The 19,920-nt window shown below is 42.7% G+C and overlaps 1 long non-coding RNA gene across 1 annotated transcript in view; it reads left to right on the top strand.

Annotated features, from left to right (window-relative positions):
• The window catches only part of LOC141573414 (uncharacterized), a 28,566-nt gene extending 10,321 nt beyond the window's left edge, over nucleotides 1-18,245 (top strand). Inside the window, exon 2 of the long non-coding RNA XR_012499105.1 lies at nucleotides 18,022-18,245. This is a non-coding gene — a long non-coding RNA (uncharacterized LOC141573414). The remainder of the gene's footprint in view (nucleotides 1-18,021) is intronic.
• The last annotated feature ends 1,675 nt before the right edge of the window (nucleotides 18,246-19,920 follow it).

Here is a 19,920-nt window from a genome sequence, read left to right as displayed (position 1 = left end):
GTTGAAGGGTTTTTAAAAGCAAACACCAGAGAATATATAGTTGGGAGACTTCTAAGGGGAATGGAAGGCCCTTGCAGACTGCCTACACGTTCTTGCAGATGGACGCCAAGTTTTCCATGGTTGGCTGACATCAGAGCACCTCCATAGTGGCTTTACCAAGCGGGACCCTTAGCAGATTCAGAAGTCTACTTAGAGTTTTGGCTTGTGGTTTTCTAAGACCTTGAGAGCATGTAACTTAACCCTAGGTCTGTAATGAATCACTGCTGGGGGAGCCTGAGGGGTGGCAGGGCCTGCGATCACTTCCCAGGCCCCTGGCATGGGGCTCTGAGATTCCTGCAGATTCTCATCTAAGTCTCTGCTCATATGAGCTCAATTGATCACATCCAGGGCACTTGCTTTAACAGGTGGCCTGCCTTACTAATTTGTAAAATGTTTATTTAATGCAAAAAAACAGCGATAATCAATCTCATATATTACCCAGGCAGACACAATAGGGCACATAATAAGTAATCAGTGATAAGAATAATCAGGAACTGAATAGTCATAGACACATAAGGAACATTGGGAGTCCCAGCACTGCAGGTGGGGGGAGTTGGGAGAGACTGGCTAATACTGACAGCAGTGTCCCTTGCTCTGGCTCTGGAGCTGTCACAGGCAGGAGAGGTGTAGCTGGCTCTCAGTCACCAGGTGTTTTTCCACAGCAGGTTCCGGAGCTGGTGCTGTACCTCCAAGAAGGGAAACTATCATCAGTACGACTGCATTTCCACATGTCTCCCAAAGACAGGAAAGTCCTCACTGACAGTCAGAGACGTCTCGGTCCCAAATCCTACCCCCAGGTCATTTTCCCAGACTGCAGTCCAGGGGAACAGTGATCTAAGCCTCCTCATTGCTCCTGGCCCTGTCCCAGCCTCGGGAGGCTCTGCTCTGTCTGGCAGGGCCTTCCCCTTCCCACTCACCCCATCACCCACCCTGCATCCTCCTCACAGTCACCCTCTGCCTCTAGGCTCCAGGTGCTCCCGCTGTGCCGGGAGAAGCTGGGCCTGGTGCTCCATCTGAGCCAGGCATGCTGAGCTCTATGTAAGCCAGTAGCATCTTTAGGCAGGGAAATTCTGAGGGCTGGAGGAAATCTTCTGCACAGTGGTGCAGCCAGGTACCTCGGATGGAGGAGTTGGCCCTGCTGGGTGTCAGGGGGCAGCAGAGTCAGAGGCCTGGCCTTGCCTTCCACACTGCACTCCTGGGGCAGCCCTGTGGAGCCGTGGGATTCTTTGCCTTTGGCTCCTGTCATTCAGAGGCCAGTTCTAATCCATGTCCCATCTAAACTGGCAGTCTTGGCAGAGGCAGGCGTGGACACAGAGGTAGGACTGTGACAAGCCTTCGGAAGTGACAGCCCTTGGTCAGTGGTGTGACAGCCTCTCCACATCTTCAAGGACACTGCTTTGTCCCTCTCACTGCACCTCTCCACTGAATGTCCTCGCTGTGAGTTCAGGTAGGCTACCTGCTCTGGGCATTACTCTCTCAGGAAGACAGGAGCTGCTCTGTGAGCATCTGACCCAGGAGGGAAAGAACAGGCTGAGTCTCCCACCCAGGCTTCCTGTGGGCCTCCTCACATCTCAGACTTTAGCTCCTGCACCTACCTGCTGCCTGATATTCCAGGGGTCCTGCCTGGGTCTCCTTCTGCCCCCACCACTGACCTGAGCTGTCCCCTGAGGCTCCCTGGGTCCCCTGAGCACCAGCTGAGTCCCCACCATTGAGGCTCCACCAGAGGCTGAGCAGGCTGCTCTCTGCCCCTTGTGTTCTGGGTCCCAGGAAGGGGGTGGAGGCAGGGCTGAGATCGGGAGGCAATGGCTATGGGTTTCCTGGGTGCTGACTCTTCTCTGACCTCCCAGATGCCCCTCACAGCACCAAAGCCTTGTCCATAGCTCCCCGGTTCTCCTTTCCTCTTTGCCAGCAGAAGCCTTAAGACTTCTGCTCTTAATCCAGAATTGTAAGACGTGTGGAACCCAGGGTTCTGCCTGCGCCTGCCCATTCACGGAGCTCACAGCTCCGCAGTGTTTTGGGGGCAGGGAGTTCCTCCTTCTTCAATCAAAGAAACTCACTGTTTCAGCTGGTCCTGGGGTCCGCTTACTCATCACAGTAAGAGAGGACGCACCCATATCTAGAGGAGACCAGGAAGCTGTCACATGATTGTACAGAGGACATGGACGTGATGTCTGTTGTGACAGTGTGACTCCCGGGAGAATGGAAGCCCTGGAGAGCAGGCTTGGTGTCTGTTCCATGCAGTAAATGACGGTTTTCCCTAGAAAAGCACCCGTCCTGTTTGCCCTTCCTGCATCAGTGTGGGATGAGCTCAGCCGGCCCTGTCACACAGGTCTGAGTGGGCTTCTGGGGCCACACTTCTCCCTCCCAGGAACCCCTGCTCTCACTCTCCTAGGACGGGGACACCAAATGGAATCACAAATACCTTTTCAACTGTAAATATGGGTTCCCTACTCAGGCAAGCAGTAGCCCAGATACTCTCAGGGAATCAGCCCTAAACCTCTCCAGATGGAGCCAAATCTCCTGAGATCTGCCCTTTTCTCACAGGAGTTAGCCCGCTTCCCTGCGGAAAGTAATTCTCAGTATTAAAAGTCAAATTATTTTCCTTAAAGGGAAGAAATCATTCCATCACCAGATTCTGTCCTTCGTCACTCCTGAGATTAACTCCTTTCCTCTGTAAGGGTGGATTCTCTTCTCAGGTGAGTGTGAATCCAGCCTCTCTCAGCCGAATAAAACCGTATCATCTCACAAGGAGCTCAGCAATCTCACAAGATTTGTTCCTTTTCTCGCAAGACTAAGACTGGTGCTCTGGCAAGAGAAATCCCAATTACTGCAAAGTAAATTTCTTCTTAAGTCCATGAAGAGTCCATCCCTCGCCAGATTCTTTTCTGCTTCACACCAGAGACTGACTCCTTTTCTCCGCATGTAGAGTTTCTTTATGTGCAACATGTGGTTGCCGCTGTCACAGTCGAGTGATTACTCGGATTCTCCTCCAAGAGGGTTTGTAAGTCTCATGGGATTTGAACTATTCCAGGAGACAAAGACTGGTGTTTTGGCAAGAGAATTCCCAATTATTGCAAGTCAAAACTATTCCTAACTCCATTGAAGTAATCCATCCGTCTTTGCATTAGGTTCTACTTTACCCAGGAGTTTTTGTTTTTTGTTTTTTTTTTTTTTTACCTCAACATGTACAGATTCCCTTCTAAGAAGAGCAGAAAGCTGGGCACTCTCTGGGAATTAGTAATATTTTTTGTCATATCACAATTAGGATCACAAATCTCATGCATTTTTTTAAATTTCTGGAGATACGAAATCATTGCTCTAGGGAGAGTAATCACCATTATTGGAAGTTGAATCTATTCTTAACAGAGCTGAAAAGTCATCAACACTAGATTTTTTTTTCTCAGTCCTAAGAATAAATACTGAGAATAAAACAGTAAGTATGGGTCCCTTCTCTGGCAAACAGTAGCCCAGACATTCTTAGGTAATCGCCCCTAGTCACCTCCAGGTGGAGCCGAGTCTCACGTGTTCTGCCCATTGCTCAAGGGCTTCGCCCCCTCCTCTGGGAACAGTCATTCTTACTGGAAGTCAAATCTATTCCTTGAAGGAAAAAAATGACTCCTTTGCCAGATTCTGTTCTTCATCACTCCTAAGACGAACTCCTTTTCTCTGTAAGGGTGAGTTTTCTTCCCAGGTGACCGTGAATTCAGCGTCTCTCAGCTGAACAAGCCTGTATCCGCTCACAAGGGGTGCAGCAGTACCGCAAGGCCTGCACCTTTCCTCACGAGACTCAGCCCCCTTCTCTGGGGAGCGTAGTTACAGTTATTCTGGGGCACATTTCCTTTTAAGTCTGTGAAGAAATTTTTCCATCGCCAGAATCTTTCTTGCTTCACACCAGAGACTAACTTCTTTTCTCCTCATACATGAGCTTCTTTATCTGGCAGAGTGTGGCTTAGCCGCTGCCCAGTGGTTATCCAGGGGTTCTCTTCCAAGCAGCTTTGAAAATCTCATGGGATCTGAAACATTCCCTGTGGGACCAAGCCTGGTGTTCCGGCAAGTTAATTCCCAAGAGAAGGGACAAACCTCACGAGATGGCTGAGCCCCTTGTGAGAGGACATGGGTTAATGCAGCCAAGAGTGGCTGGACTCAAGCTCCCCCGAGAAGAAAATCCATTCTTACAGAGGAAAGGAGTTAGCCTCAGGAGTGACAACAGGCACAATCTGTCGATGGAGTGATTTCTTCCTTTTGGGAATGATTAGTTTTGATTTTCAATAAGGTGAATTACTTTCCCCAGAAGAACGGGCTAAATCTCATGAGAAAATGGCAAACCTCACTAGATTTGTCTTCACCGGAAGAGGATTATTATTGACCACCTGAGAGTGCCTGGGCGACAGCTAGCCTGAGAAGGGAGCCCACGTTTACAGTAAAAGTGATCTGTCCTCAAGACTGCAGAAGGGTATAGTTAGCCGTGATGATTCCTTCATCTGTGTTACAAACACGGTCAGCTTCTAATAACGGATTACGCCCCTGAGAGACTGGCGAGATTGCTGAGTGCCTTGTGAGAGGATATGGGTATATTCAGCAGGCAGTGGCTGGATTCATGCTCACTTGAGAAAAAAAATCCATCCTTACAGAGACATGGATTTAGACTCTGGAGTGATGAAGGACTGAATCTGGCTGTGGGGTGATTTCTCCCCTTCAGGGGGGAATAGATTTGATTTGCAATAATGAGAATTCCTTTTCCCAGAGTGGTGGGCTAAATCTCATGATAAAAGGGAAAATCTCGTAAGATTTGGCACCACCTGGAGAAGGTTATGGGTGATCACCTGAGAGTGCCTGGCTACTTCTCAACTGATGAGGGAACCCCTATTTACAGTAAAAAGGAATTATAGTCAGGACTGCAAATGGAAATAATCTCATGATGATAATCGATTATTTTTTCACCCCTGTTAAGACCTGATTTGGCTTCCAATAATGGGGGTTACTCTCCCAAGAGCAATGAGTTTTGTAACTCCATAAGAGGGATTATCTCATGATATTTGCCATACTAATTATGATAAGATAAAGAAATTGCTCTAGAGTGCCTGGGTTTCTATGCTTCTTAGGAGGGAATCCGCATATGTTGAGAAAAGGAGTAACTCTCAAGGGTAACATGAAGCACAGTGTAAAGATGGATGGGTTACTTCACCAGAGTTAGAAGTAATTTTGACTTGCAGTAAGTAGGAATTACCTTGCCAGAATGCCAGGCTCAGTCTCACAGGGAATGGTGAAAACCCCAGGAATTTTTCAAACCTGCTTGGAAGAGAATCCCTGTATAATCACTGGACAGTCGCTGAGCCACACTTTGCCAGAGAAAGAAACCTATTTATGGAGAGAAAAGCAGTTAGCCTCTGGTGTGAAGCAGGAATCTGGCAATGGACGGATTTCTTCATGGACTTAAAAGGACATTTGCCTTGCAATAATTGGGACTACTTTCCACAAGGCAGATGTCTTCATCTTGAGAGAAAAGGGACAAGTCCCGCAGGATTGCTGTGCTCCTTGTGATGGGATATGGGTTTATTCAGCAGAGAGTGGCTGGATTCATGCTCACCTGAGAAGAAAATCCATATTTACAGTTGAAAAAGGATTTGTGATTCGATTAGGTGTCCCTGTCCTAGGAGAGTGAGAGCAGGGGTCCTTGGGGGGGATCAGTGTGGCCCCAGACCCACTCAGACCTGTGTGATGGGGCTGGTTGAGCTCATTTTTCAAATATGTAGGAAGGGCCACTAGGGACAGGTGATTTTCTAGGAAAAACCATCATTTATTGCATCAAAAAGACACCAGGTCTGTGTTCAGGGCTTCCATTCTGCCAGGAGTCACGCTGTCACACTAGACGTCACATCCAGGTGGTGTTCTTAGCACAGGCCGTGCGATGGCTTCCTGCTCTCCTCTAGGTAGGGATGCGCCTTACTGTGATGAGTGCAGTGGACTGCTGGACCAGCTGGAACAGTGAGTTTCTTTGATGAAGGAGGGAGGGACTTCCTGCTCCAAAAACAGCGTGGAGCTGGGGCTGAGTCGATGGGCAGGAGCAGGCAAAACCATGGATCCCACACAACTTATGATTCTGGCTTGAGAGCAGAAGTCTTAGGGCTTAGCCTGGCAAAGAAGAAAGGAGGACCAGAGAGCTGTGGACAAGGCTTTAGTGCTGGGAGGAGCATTCAGGATGTCAGAGGACAGAGTCAGCCCCTCAGAGAACACACAGCCATTCCCTGCCTCAGCCCTGCCTCCATCCCCTTCCTGGGACCCAGAACACAAGAGGTGGAAAGCAGCCTGCTCTCCATCTGGTGGAACCTCAGTGGTGGGGACTCAGCTGGTGCTCAGGGGACCCAGTGAGTCTGAGGGGACGGCTCAGCCTGCCCTGTGGGAAGTGAGTGGCAGGGGCAGAAGGAGACCCAGGCAGGGGCCCTGAAGGGTTAGACAGCAGGTAGGTGCACAAGCTGAAATCTGAGTTGTGAGGAGGCCCATGGAAAGTCTCGGTGGGAGACACAGCCTGCTTTTTCCCTCCGGGGTCAGATGCTCATAGAGCACTCCTGTCTTCCCAGGAGAGCAGTGCCCAGAGCAGACAGCCTGCCTTTCCTCACAGAACAGATGTCCAGTGGGGAGGGGCACAGAGAGGGACAGAGCAGTGTGTCAGGCATCCCTGAAGATGTGGAGAGGTTGTCACACCACTGATCAAAGGCTGTCACTTCCAAAGTCTTGTAGAAACCCCTCCTCTATGCTCAGGCCTGCCTCTGGCAAGACTGACATGTTAGACAGAACATTGAGTAGAACCAGCCTCTGGATAGCAGGAGCCAAAGGCAAAAATGCCCATGTCCCTGGGAGTGCAGCGTGGAAGGCAAGGCCAGGCCTCCGACTTTGCTGCCCCCGTGGCTACCCACAGGGCCAAACCCTCCATCCTGGGCACCTGGCTGCACCAGTGCCCAGAGGATTTCCACCAGCCCCCAGGACTCCCTTCCTGAAGTTGCTACTGGCTTACATAGAGCTCAGCATGCTTAGCCCAGACCTGGAGCACCAGGCCCAGCTTCTCCCGGCACAGCGGGAGCACCTGGAGCCTAGGGGCAGAAGGTGACTGTGAGGAGGATGCAGGGTGGGTGATGGGGTGAGTGGGAAGGGGAAAGCCCTGCCAGACAGAGCAGAGCCTCCCGAGACTGGGACAGGGCCAGGAGCAATGAGGAGGCTTAGATCACTGTTCCCCTGGACTGCAGTCTGGGAAAACGACCTGGGGGTGGGATGTGGGACCGAGACGTCTCTGACTGTCAGTGAGGACTTTCCTGTCTTTGGGAGACATGTGGAAAAGCAGTCAGACTGATGACAGTTTCCATTCTTGGAGGTACAGCATCAGCTCCAGAACCCGCTGTGGAAACACGTGGTGACTGAGAGCCAGCTACGTCTGTCCTGCCTGTGACAGCTGCAGAGCCCGAGCAAAGGACACCGCCGTCAGTATTAGCCAGTCTCTCCCGACTCCCCTCACCTGCAGTGCTGGGGCTCCCAGTGTTCCTTAATGTGTCTATGAATATACACGTCCTGATTATTCTTATCAGAGATAGTTTATTACTTGTGGCCTGCTGGGTCTGTCTGTATAATATATAAGGAGAGTGATTATCATTGTTTTTTGCCTTAAGTAAAAATTTTGCAAATTAAAAATAAGGGAGGTCACCAACTTAAAAGCAGTGTCCTGGGTGTGATCCACCCGAGGGAATTTCAAGACATTAGCGGCACCCAGTTGAGCTCATATGAGCAGAGGGAGCCTTAAGAAAATATATCAGGTGCATGAGAATTGGCAGGAAGTTTAGAGCCTCATGCCAGGGCCCCTGGGAGCTACTCACAGGCCCTGCCACCCCTCAGGCTGCCCCCTCAGCGACCCTCTGCACCACCCCTGCTCCAGCTTCCAGGACTGGTGTCTTTGCCATTCACCTTCTGCAGGGGAAGGAGCTCTAACTTTGGCCCAAAGCCACAAATGGGGAAAAAGGAGTGGCCATCATGTCTAATCAAAGTAAGGACAGAGTAATCCCAATGTCTGAGGTAACTGAGTGTGTTCATGATCAGCGGCCTCTGTCTTCTCTGCCCAGAGATGGAGCCCCTGATGCAGAGAACATGGGTCCTCAGAGGGAGGGAGTTCCAAGTTCTCCCTGGAAGAGGAAAGACAGAGGCCCCTGATTTAACTGGGAGCAGATGAAGCAGAGACCAGAAGACCAAAAGGGAGAGCTGCCTGGGCTGAAGCTCCAGCTTCACGGTTAGGAGCACAGGCTCTGTGTCAGTCTGTAGGACTTGGCCAAAAATCATCCCATCAAAGTCTGAATGCAAAGCCAAATTCACCTCCAGAAAATGCCCTCCGTGCAGAACCCCAAACATCCCTTGGCCAGTTGGAGGTGTGGGAAACATGAGATACTATGTAGCTCATGACAGACCTGGGGTTTAGTAACATACTCCAGAGTTCTTAGAAAACCACAAAACAAAACTCTAAGGGTCCCACTTGGTAAAGCCTTTAAGGAGATGTCAGCCAATCATGGAAAACTTGGGGTCCATCTACAAGAATGCACAGTCAGTCTGCAAAGGCCTTCCAATCCCCTTGCGAGTCTCCCACCTATATATTCTGCAGGGCTTGCTTTTAAAACTCCTTCAACTCCTCGACCACCCAAGAACATACTTTGAGTTACAGGCGAAGGTGGTGTGTACCTGGTTTACAAACCTTCCAAACAATGAACTGGTCCTTTTGCTTCAAGATAACACTGATTATTTTCCAGGATTTAAATCTAGGTTTAGGGTGACATCAGCAACAGTGCAAACTCATTTAGATTTACTCTTTCCAGGTCTTGACTGAGTATTTAGTACAGGTCAAGCACTGTGCAGAGAGCAGGTTGGGAACTGACTGCGGAAAATTCTGATCTGAGCAAACCTCTGAATCCACAGAAAGACAGAAGACGTGGTGTGAAGTGCTTGCCAGCCTAGGAGAAAAGGATGGAGACCAAGGTCAGGAAGTTCAGGGGGTGTCCTGGATTTACAACCTGCCTGTGCAGGGTAGAATTTGGCTCCGATTTCAGAGAACAAGACAGTGGTGGAGAAAGCTGGGAGCAGGAACAATAGAAACAGGTCCTTTAATTAAAAGGATTATGGGAATATTATGCAACCATTAAATTTCTGTTTTCTAAAGTTTTAAATGGATGTGATAATTACTCATCTGAATAAGTGACTGATAATATAGGGTAGTCTCATTTTTTCTCCATCAATTTAAGTGAAATTAGATAAATATGTTGTGTGATAGGTTTCTCATTTTTATTTAGGTTTTAGTGTTAATGTAAACATCAAAATGCCATAAATGTCCTTTGTTGGATAGACTGATTTCTATGTATCAGACACACAGAGCTGGGATGTGGACAAGTGACCCCAGCGTGTTCCCAGCCTCTCCCTTCAGGTCCTGTGAGGCAGTGACCTCCTCTTCATTCTCTGCTGTGGACCCAGGGCCTGACTCATATACTCCACTAACACTCCCTGAGACATTGCACTTAGAAAGTGCCCTGTTGTGTCATGGTCCAGACAAGGACTTCCACTACAAGGGACCACCAAAACTTTGACTCTTACAGAATTTGGTTTCTTCTAACAGCAAGACTGATGTGTAAGTGTGAATGTTGCCACTTGTCTGACAACCATGGAGACAAGCAGCACTCGTGCCATTTCTCACAAGGCCACCAGAGGGCGCTGTGTAACTGCTTATGAGAAACACCACTCCATGCAAAAGTGGTCCTTTCTAATGTAACCTTCATCAGAGCATGTTTTATAAACTAAGAATTTCTTTAAGGTATATATATCTATATACACACACACCCCACATATATATGATGTATATATGTATATATACCTATATATATTTATAAAAGCATATGTGTGTATGTATGTGTATATACAGATACATGCTTTTCTTCTTCAATCTCATGTGAAGCTAAAGTAAGTCTACTAAAAGTCACAAATATAAGGTGAGCCACTGAGTGGAAGTTGTCCCTTGTGACACCGAGACATGTGAAATTTTGTGTCCAACCCCTATCTGTGTCCACTTCTCTTTCTTCCTCTCTCCCCTCCAACATCTAAATTTAAGAAAAACACTTTGACAACCAGTGTAAAGTAGCAGAGATATTTTACAACATGTTGCCTTCTGCTTGTGCAGTGTAGATCTTTGGGTAGCAAGTGATCTGCTCACAAGACAGCGGGGTTATCCCTGAATACCTAGGAGACAATTGAAGGTGGGCAATAGGTCTCAGTGGGAGTCACTCAAAGGGAAATTCTCCTACTCAGCCCAGCCAGGGTGGGGGTCCACAGTGTCTCCCTTGCCAGCACTGAGTCTGCTTTGCCCTGGGGAACTTTGCTAAGATCCTGTGTATCCTGAAGGAGCATCAGGGTCAGAAAAATGAATAATGATTTTAAGAATTGTGAGAAGGGGATAGGTCATGACTTTAATTATCGGGTACTCTGCCTACAACAGCCTTCTCTGTGTTTTATTAAAACTGAGGTTCAGCCACCTGGGAACAGAGTCTATACCTTGGTTTCCAGTGTATTACAGGTCTCCAGCCCAGCACTTGGCCAAGAAGACATGCCGGTATTACTGAATGAATACCTTTGGGAGGCAAGATGTGACAGGTTTGAGAATGTATTTGAACTTTGTCTTTACCAGTGAGCTTTTTTGTTTGTTTGTTTCTAGTTGTGGCCTTTCCTTCTTTTATCTTTTCTTGTCTGCAAAGCTTTTGATTTCTCCAACAAATCTGAACAAGAGCCTTGCTGGATATAATATTCTTAGTTGTAGGTTTTTCTTTTATCACTTTAAATATATCATGCCACTCCCTTCTGGCCTGCAGGGTTTCTGCTGAAAAAGCAGCTGATAACCTATGGAGTTCCCTTGTATGTTATTGGTTGCTTTTCCCTTGACGCTTTTAATATTCTCTTTATCTTTAATTTTTGAAATTTTAAGGATATGTCTTGGTGGGCTTGTCTTTGGGGTAATCCTGTGTGGGACTCTGCACTTCCGGGATGGTTGACTGTTTTCCTTCCCCACGTTAGGGGAGTTTTCAGCTATTATCTCTTCAGATATTTTCTTGGGCCTTTTCTCTGTCTCTTCCCCTTCTGGGACCCATATACTGTGAAAGTTGTGTGCTTTATATTGTCCCAGAGGTGTCTCACTTTTTCTTCTAGCTCACTGATTTCTTGTCGTATTTCTTAAATTTCAAAAAATTTAATTACAGTCAGTTACAATGGGTGGGTCAATTTCTTGTGTACACTGTAATGTCCCAGCCATGCATATACATACATATATTCATTTTCATTAAATGTTATTATAAGATATTGAATATAGTTCCCTGTGCTATATAGAAAAAACTTTTTTTGTTAATCTATTTTTATATTTAGTGGCTAATATTTGTAAATCTCAAACTCCCAAATTTTTCCCTTCCTACCCTCTTTCCCTGGTAACCATAAGATTGTTTACTATGTCTGTGAGTCTGTTTCTGTTTTGTAGATGAGTACACCAGTGTCCTTTTTTTTTTTTTTTTTTTTTTTTTGATTCCACATATGAGTGACATCATATGGTATTTTCTTTCTTTTTCTGTCTTACTCCACTTAGAATGATGATCTTCAGGTCCATCCATGTTGCTGCAAATGGCATTATTTTATTCTGTTTTAACATTGAGTAGTATTCCATTGTATAAATATACCACAACTTCTTTATCCAGTAATCTTTCAGTGGTCATTTAGGTTGCTGCCATGTCTTGCCTATTGTATATAGTGCTGCTGTGAACACTGGGGTGTGTGTATCTTTTCAAATTAAAGTTCCCTCTGGACATATGCCCAAAACTGGGATTGCTGGGTCATATGGTAAGTCTATTTTTAGTCTTTTGGGGAATCTCCATACTGTTTTCCATAATGGCTGCAGCAAGCTACATTCCTACCAACAATGTAGGAGGGTTTTTTTTTTTTCTCCACACCCTCTCCAGCATTGATCTGTTACAAACTTTTGAATCATGGTCATTTTGACTAGTGTGAGGTCATATATCATTGTAGTTTTGATTTGCATTTCTCTGATAATTTGTGATAGTGAGCATTTTTTCATGTGCCTATTGGCCATTTGTATGCCTTCATTGGAGAATTTCCTTGTTTAGGTCTTCTGCCCATTTTTGGATTGGATTGTTTATTTTTTTGTTATTAAGTTGTATGAGCCATTTATATATTCTGGAAATTAAGCCCTTGTCAGTCTCATCTTTTACAAAGATTTTGTCCCATTCTGTAGGTTGTCATTTTGTTTTGCTTGTGGTTTCCTTTGCTGTGAAAAAGCTTGTAAGTTTAATTAGGTCCCATTTGTTAATTTTTTATTTTATTTCTATTGCCTGGGTAGACTGCCATAGGAAAAACATTGCTAAGATTTACGTCAGAGAATGTTTTGCCTATGTTTTCTTCTAGGAGGTTTATCATGTCTTATCTTATATTTAAGTCTTTAAGCCAATGTGAGCTTATTTTTGTGTATGGGGTGAGGGAGTGCTCTAACTTCACTGATTTACATGCTGCTGTCCAGTTTTCCCAACATCACTTGCTGAAGAGACTAGACTGTCTTTTCTCCATTGTATGTTCTTGCCTCCTTTGTCAAAGACTGTAGGTCTGTGGGTTTATTTCTGCGTTCTCTATTCTATTCCATTGATCCATATGTTTTGTGTTTATGCCAATGCCACACTGTTTTGACTACTGTAGCTCTGTAGTAGGGTCTGAAGTTTGGGAGAGTTATTCCTCCAGCTTCATTCTTTTTCTTCAGTATTGCTTTAGCAGGTCTGGATCTTTTGTGATTCCACATAAATTTTAGTATTATTTGTTGTTCTGTGAAAAATGTCCTGGGTAATTTGATATGGATCATATTAAATTGGTAGATTGCCTTGGGCAGTGTGGCCATTTTAACAATATTGATTCTTCCAATCCAAGAGCATGGGATGTCTTCCATTTTGTTAAGTCCCTTAGTCAATATTTTGTATAAGTCTCCATGTATAAATCTTTCACCTTCCTGTTCAGACTTATTCCTAAGTATTTTATTGTTTTGGATTCAATTTTAAAATGGATTGCTTCTATACTTTTTTTCCGTGCTAATTCGTCATTAGTGTAAAGAAATGCACTGATTTCTGTATGTTAATCTAATCTTTTATCCTGCTATCTTGCCATACTTTTACCATCTCTAGTAGTTTTGGTGTAGAGCTTTTAGGATTTTGTATATATAGTATCATGTCATCTGCATAAAGTGACAATTTTCAACTTCTCTCCAACTTGGATTCCTTTTCATTTCTTTTTCTTGCCTGATTGCTGTGGCTAGGACTACCAAGACTGTGCTGAATAAAAGTGGTGAGAGGGGCATCCTTGTCTTGTTCCTGGTTTTAGTGGGAAGGCTTTCAGTTTTTCACCTTTGAGTACTATGCTGGCTGTGGGTTTGTCATCAATAACTTCTATTATGTTGAAATATGTCCCGTCTATACCCACATTGGTAAGAGTTCTGTAATAAATGGGTGTTGAATTTTATCAGATGATTTTTCTGCATCTATTGAGATGATCATGTGGTTTCTGCCCTTTGTCTTGCTGATGTGGTGTAGCACATTGATTGATTTGCTTATGATGAACCGCCCTTGTATCCCTGAGATGAACCAACTTGATCATGGTGTGTGATCTTTTTAATGTGCTGTTGGATTCTGTTTGTTAATGTTTTGTTGAGGACTTTTGCATCTATATTCATCAATGATATTGCCCTATAATTTTCTATCTTGGTTATGTCTTTGTCTGGTTTTGATATCAGGGTGATGGTGAATGAGTTTATAGAATGAGTTTGAGAGTACTCCCTCCTTTTCAGTCATTTGGAAGAGTTTGAGAAGGACTGATATGAGCTCTTCTTTGTATGTTTGGTATAATTCCCTGGTGAAGCCAGTCGGTCTTGGGCTTTTGTTTATAGGGAGGTTTTTTTTTAATTGCTGATTCTACTTCGTTTGTAATGATTGGTTTGTTAAAGTGGTCGATTTCTTCTTAATTTAGTCTTCATAGACTGCATGTTTCCAGAAACTTGTCCATTTCTTCTAGGTTGTCCAATTTGTTTCCATATGATTGTCCATTCTCTGACCTTTTTTCTTTTTTTTTTTTTTTGTATTTCTGTGGTATTGATTGAAATTTCTCCATTTTCCTTTCTTACTTTATTTGTGTTCTTTCTCTTTGTTTCTTGGTGAGCCTGGCCAGAGGTGTGTCAATTTTTTTTTACTCTTTCAAAAAAACAGCTCTTGGTTTAATTGATTTTTTCTATTTTTTTAATCTCTATTTTATTTCCTCCCTGATCTTTATTATTTCCTTCCTTCTGATGAATTTAGGCTTTGTTTGCTTTTCTTTTTCTAATCCTTTTAGGTGGCAGGTTAGGCTGTTTACTTGAGATTATTCTCGTTTTTTGAGGAAGGCCTGTGTCACTATGAACTTCCCTTTGATTTCTTCTTTGATTTCATCATTGACCCATTTTTAGTAGCATGTTGTTTCATCTCCATAATGTTGTTTTAGTCCTCCTTTGCTTTTCTGTGGTTGATTTCTAGTTTCATGGCATTATGGTCAGAAAAGATGCTTGAAATAATTTCCATCCTCTTGTCTCAGTCCTGGAGTCTAAAATACTGAGATTAAGGTGTCAGCAGGGCCATTTTCTACCTGAAGGCACTAGAGAAGAATGTGTTCAAGTCTCTCTCCTTGGTTGTGACAGTATAACTCCAATCTTAACATGGTTTTCTTTCTGTATTCTTAACAAATTATTTCTGCAATGACCCTATTTCCAAGAATGGTCACATTCTGAGGTACTGGGAGTAAGAACTTCAACACATAAATTTGGGGGGGCACATTTCAACCCATAACAGCAGTGTATGAATTAAAATAACTTTCTTCATGACATCTGTTCAGATGCCTCCTGTGCACTGATGAAATACTATCATGTTTTATTTGTATTTGTTAGTTTTGAATGAGCTTAGTGAACTCTGCACTTGTGATAGGCACATTTCATTATATGTAAATTCAACAAAATGTATTGGGAGTACATATAAGAAAAAAAGAAAGATATGGTACGAACATTGAATAAATATATATAGAACAAAATTTCTCATCTGCCTAGATCCTCAAGCCTCTAGACTTAAGTACACTTTAAAGAATGTATGATAGTATTTGTGAGCCATTTACCATCACTGGGGGTCAATTTCTTTTAATTCATTTCAACAAATATTTACTGAGTTCCTACTCCGAGAAAGGCTGAAGGGTAAAAACAGATCTTTTTTTGTGAAACAGATAAAAGAAGATTTCCCATCGTCAAGTAATTGTCTACTAGGGTTTGAAAGACTTCAGAAAGAACTATTTCAAGGACAATTAAAAAATATAAAAATGTTCACTACGACAGGTGACAAAATCATAATCATTATAGTAGAACCTAGTATTGTGCCTGAGATATAGGGCAGAATGAACTTGTAAAAGTAAGTGTTATTACAGAGTAATTATTTGAAGGCAAAATTAGGAAAAATTGGGTACAAGCTGAGCCCTTACTCCTATTTGAGTCCTTCAGTACAGCAATGTATCCCAAAACTGGTGGCTCTGACATTTTTAAATATCTGTGAGGTTGGAGGCAACACACTAAATGCTCTTGAGGCTTTTTCTGTCATATCTAGTAAAGGAGATGCTGTGAAAGAGGGATTAAACTTCCTAAGTAAACTTCTAGGTAAGCTTTGTGGGCAAATGGGGATTTAAGTGCTTCCCTTTGGAGGACTTTGACCTTTTCTTTGCTTTCTAGATAGGAAAGCAAAATATACAAGGACGAAAACAGCAATACCTACAAAAACCTGCAGTGACTAAGAGGCTTAGAATCCTGTCTCTGCCACTTAACTGTCTGTGATCAAGTCACTTAGTTCTTCTTTGCCCTAACTTCTCATCTGAATATGGGAATAACTGCAGTGCCTACATCATAGAGTGATCCTGAGAGTGACCTGTGTTCTTTACATAAACACAGTTGAAATTCCTCAGGGCATAAACATTCAATGAAAGTTTATTATTATTACTTAAGGAGTCATAAAGCCCTTTTGCATGCTGTCTAGCATTTGGTGACAACTTAAAATACATTGTTACAATAATATTCATTATTTTAAATTTCACTTTAATTATTATGATTTTAACTTCAGCACTGCCTATGAGTTCTGGTATAACAAATATGTACTCAATAAATAAGCAAAAATACACATTAGAAAAAGAAACTGAAATTGTCAAATGGCCTGACTTTTTTTTAAAGCAAACTAACACTTTTCAAAATAAATTTTGGAGATATAATTCAGTATTCTGCAAATGACATATAGACTAATGTAAACTAAAAACATTTATTCTGGCAGACAGAAAAGATGTAGATTGACAGTTGGCAGGCAGTCGAGATCAATAACTGAAGCTGAATAATCTGACATCAAACAAACCTCACTTAACCACGTTTTGCTTTCACATCTCTGACATTCCTACTACTTATGCTGTTTTCAGCATTCTGCTGACTTCCTTACGGCATTTTGCTCTAAATTAAAATGTATGGGGGAAAAATGAGCCATTTTGTTACACGTTGAATTGCTGATACTTCCTTCCTTTGACAAGTCCTGACTTGCCTTCCAGCGCTCACATATGTTCTAGTGTTTTGTTTCACTTTAAATTAGCTATAATCTTTTGCATCATAGTATTGACTTTGCTTTTAAAAAAGATTCTCTATTCCATTATACTTCCTGATCAATTTATTTGTATCATCTTGCATGAGTTTTCTTTTTCTTACCACACAAACCATGCACGAGGACACACACACACCCTTGAATAGAACATGAAACTCAACTCACTTGAAGGGAGAATCCACAGTAGAGACCTGGAAACCATTCTATGGACAGCAGAGCTGTGAGAAAAGCAGCAAGTTATCTCCCTGTGAAAAAGCACCTGTTCTGGAGGCCATCAGGGGACTTTGTCCTGGCTGTTAGACTTTTTTTTAATTTATTTAAAAGACATGTTTGTTGTTTTTTTTAAATTTCTGGTGTACAGCACAATGTGCTATACAAAAGAAACTTTAAAATCTATTTTTATATATAGTGGCCAACATTTTGCAAATCTCAAACTCTCAAAACTTCTTTTTCTGGATTACTTCACTTAGAATGATGATCTCTAGGTCCATACATGTTGCTGCAAATGGCATTGTTTTATTCTTTTTTATGGCTGAGTATTATTCCATTGTATAAATACGCCACAACTTCTTTACCCAGTTATCTGTTGATGGAAATTTAGGTTGCTTCCATGTCTTGGCTATCATATATAGTGCTGCTGTGAACACTGGGGTGCAGGTATCTTTTTGAATTAGAGTTCCTTCTGGATATATACCCAGAAGTGGGATTGCTGGATCATAGGGTATGTCTATTTTTAGTTTTTTGAGGAATCTCCATACTGTTTTCACCTAACTGCATTCCCACCAGCAGTGTAGGTTTGATAGATGTAGGTCTTGAGAAATTTTCAAAATGTTTTCAGAGGCATGAAGTGTTATACAAATTTATGAAACTGCGAGTGTTAGTGAATGGAAACACAGAATTCCCTCATGAGTATGAGATTTGAGGACACAATGGTCTGCAGTGGAATGAGATGTCACTTAATAGCTGAATGGTTGGAATAAAATTGCCCAACATGTTTAATTTCAGAGGTGTTGTTTACTTTTCTGTAAAATTAGGCTATTTATTTTACCTGAAAAAATTCTTGGAAGTTTTAAATACTATAAAATTCTGGCTCAATACTTCACCCATACATACAACACATGTGGAACATCTGTTATAGAAAGATTCTTTGCATTATTTTTCCAAAGAAGCCTATTACAGTTTTTGTTAGAATGTCTACCTTTTTTAATTACCTTTTTTTTCCCACTATTTTTTACAGTGCCTGCAAGGAGAGAAAGCCGAAGAAAGTGAAGTCCAGAGGGAAGAAAGGGAAAGACAATGAGCAAGAGAAGAATGATTTCTGGCACCCAAGGTACACAGAGCTGCCTGGCCTTTGGGTACAGCATGAAGACTTCTGCAGCTCTGACTTCTGAACATTCTGGAGTGGTTACTTTGCATTTAAAAGTGCAAATATGACTCAATAACACTGAATTGTTTTGTGGAGTTGAATATTACGTATGCTAGTTATTTCTCCCATTCTCTCTCCCTCAAACATTTCCATTCCTCTTCAGATGTGCTATTCTGTGTTCCTTACCTTGGAAAGGGATTGTAACACTCTGAACCATTAAAGAAGGCTGGTAGGCTCTAACTTTTAACTTCCAAATATTTAACATTTAGAGACCAGAGACCGCAAATGTTTGGAGAAAGCAAAAGGGAGAAAAGAAGACCTTTCCACAAAACTTTACTAAATGTCCCCCCAGTACTGTTCAGATTTTTCAAAAATAAAAGGATTTTTTTCAGTATTGGAAAAGGGACAAACAGTGAAGAGATAATGAGAGTTTAATGGGCTTAAGAGAGGGAGCAAGAGCCTAGAGAGGTTTAAGGGACTTAAAAGCTAAGAGGGTTTAGGACCTGCTGTGGGCCCGGAGTCCTCCCTAGGTGGGCAGCAAGACCCCAGCTGCACCAGGCTCTCTGAGATTCTTCTAAGCCAGTTTTAATTGTGGAAAAAGGGGACTTCTTAATCGGAATATGCACGGTCCTGGATTAGGAGGTACCTCAGTAGACACTGACCTGATAGAGCTGTTGAAGACAAGGTAGGTCCTCACATCCTGAAAAGCTTGATTCTATGTGAGCCTCCTCTCCTGGGAGACTTGAACAAAGGGAGGGAAAGGAGCTGGTAAGGCTCAGTAATTGAGACAAATTTTTTGCCACCTTAGATCAATTAGGGCTTGAAATAGAATTGAATTTCTTGTACTTCAGAGTCTGTGAACTGAGATTCATATCTGCTGATTTCTTTAAGTGTTATAAAATATATATAACATAAAATTTAACATTTTAACCATTTAAAGTGTATTAAGAACCTTCACATTGTTATGCAACCATCGCTATCATCCAACTTCAAAACTTTTGCAACATCTCCAATTAAAATTTTGTATCCACTAAACACTAACTTTTCATTTCCACCTCCCCTTCATCCCTAGGCACCACTATTCCCCTTCCTGTCTCTGTGAGTCTGAATACTCCAGGTGCCTCATGTAAGTGGACTCATACAGCATCTGCCCTTTTGTGACTGGTTCATTTCACTTAGCATAATGTTATCAAGCTTCATCCATGTTGTAGCATTTGTCAGAAGTTCCTTTTAAAAGAAAGGAAAAGAAAAAAGGAAAGAAAATTTATAAACATATTTGTATGTATATTATTTATATATGTATGTTTATACATATATATACCACATTTTATTTATCTGTTGTTAGACACTTGTGTTGCTTCCAATTTTTTACTATTGTGTCTTGATTTTCTTAATCTATAAAGAGAAACAATGACTTTTGTCTTCCAGAAATGTATACACACATATATATTACATTTTGTAGCCCCAACAAGCACACACATTTATTAAAATGACAGTGAAAAACAAATATCAATTTGGTAAGTGATGACTCAGGAGCCTTGAGCTTCTAAAAAGCCAGGACAAAGTACCCCAAAGAGCAGGGAGCAGTTTCTTTTTTAAAGGCTTTTCAAGACCCCAGCCAGACAGCCCACAGCAGGCCCGTGGGAGGCCTGTATCTCCAGCACTCTGCTGTAGTTTTTTCCTGTTGTCTCTTTGTGGTGTTTTCTAATTTATTATTGTCCTTCAGAGTCTTGGTGAGCAGGTTAAATCAGTAATCAGCTATGTTTAATT

This window comes from Camelus bactrianus, chromosome 15, assembly GCF_048773025.1.
Source record: "Camelus bactrianus isolate YW-2024 breed Bactrian camel chromosome 15, ASM4877302v1, whole genome shotgun sequence".
Classification (NCBI taxonomy): Eukaryota; Metazoa; Chordata; class Mammalia; order Artiodactyla; family Camelidae; genus Camelus; species Camelus bactrianus.
Note: the sequence above shows the minus strand (reverse complement) of the source record. Positions and strands in the feature narration are given on the sequence as shown.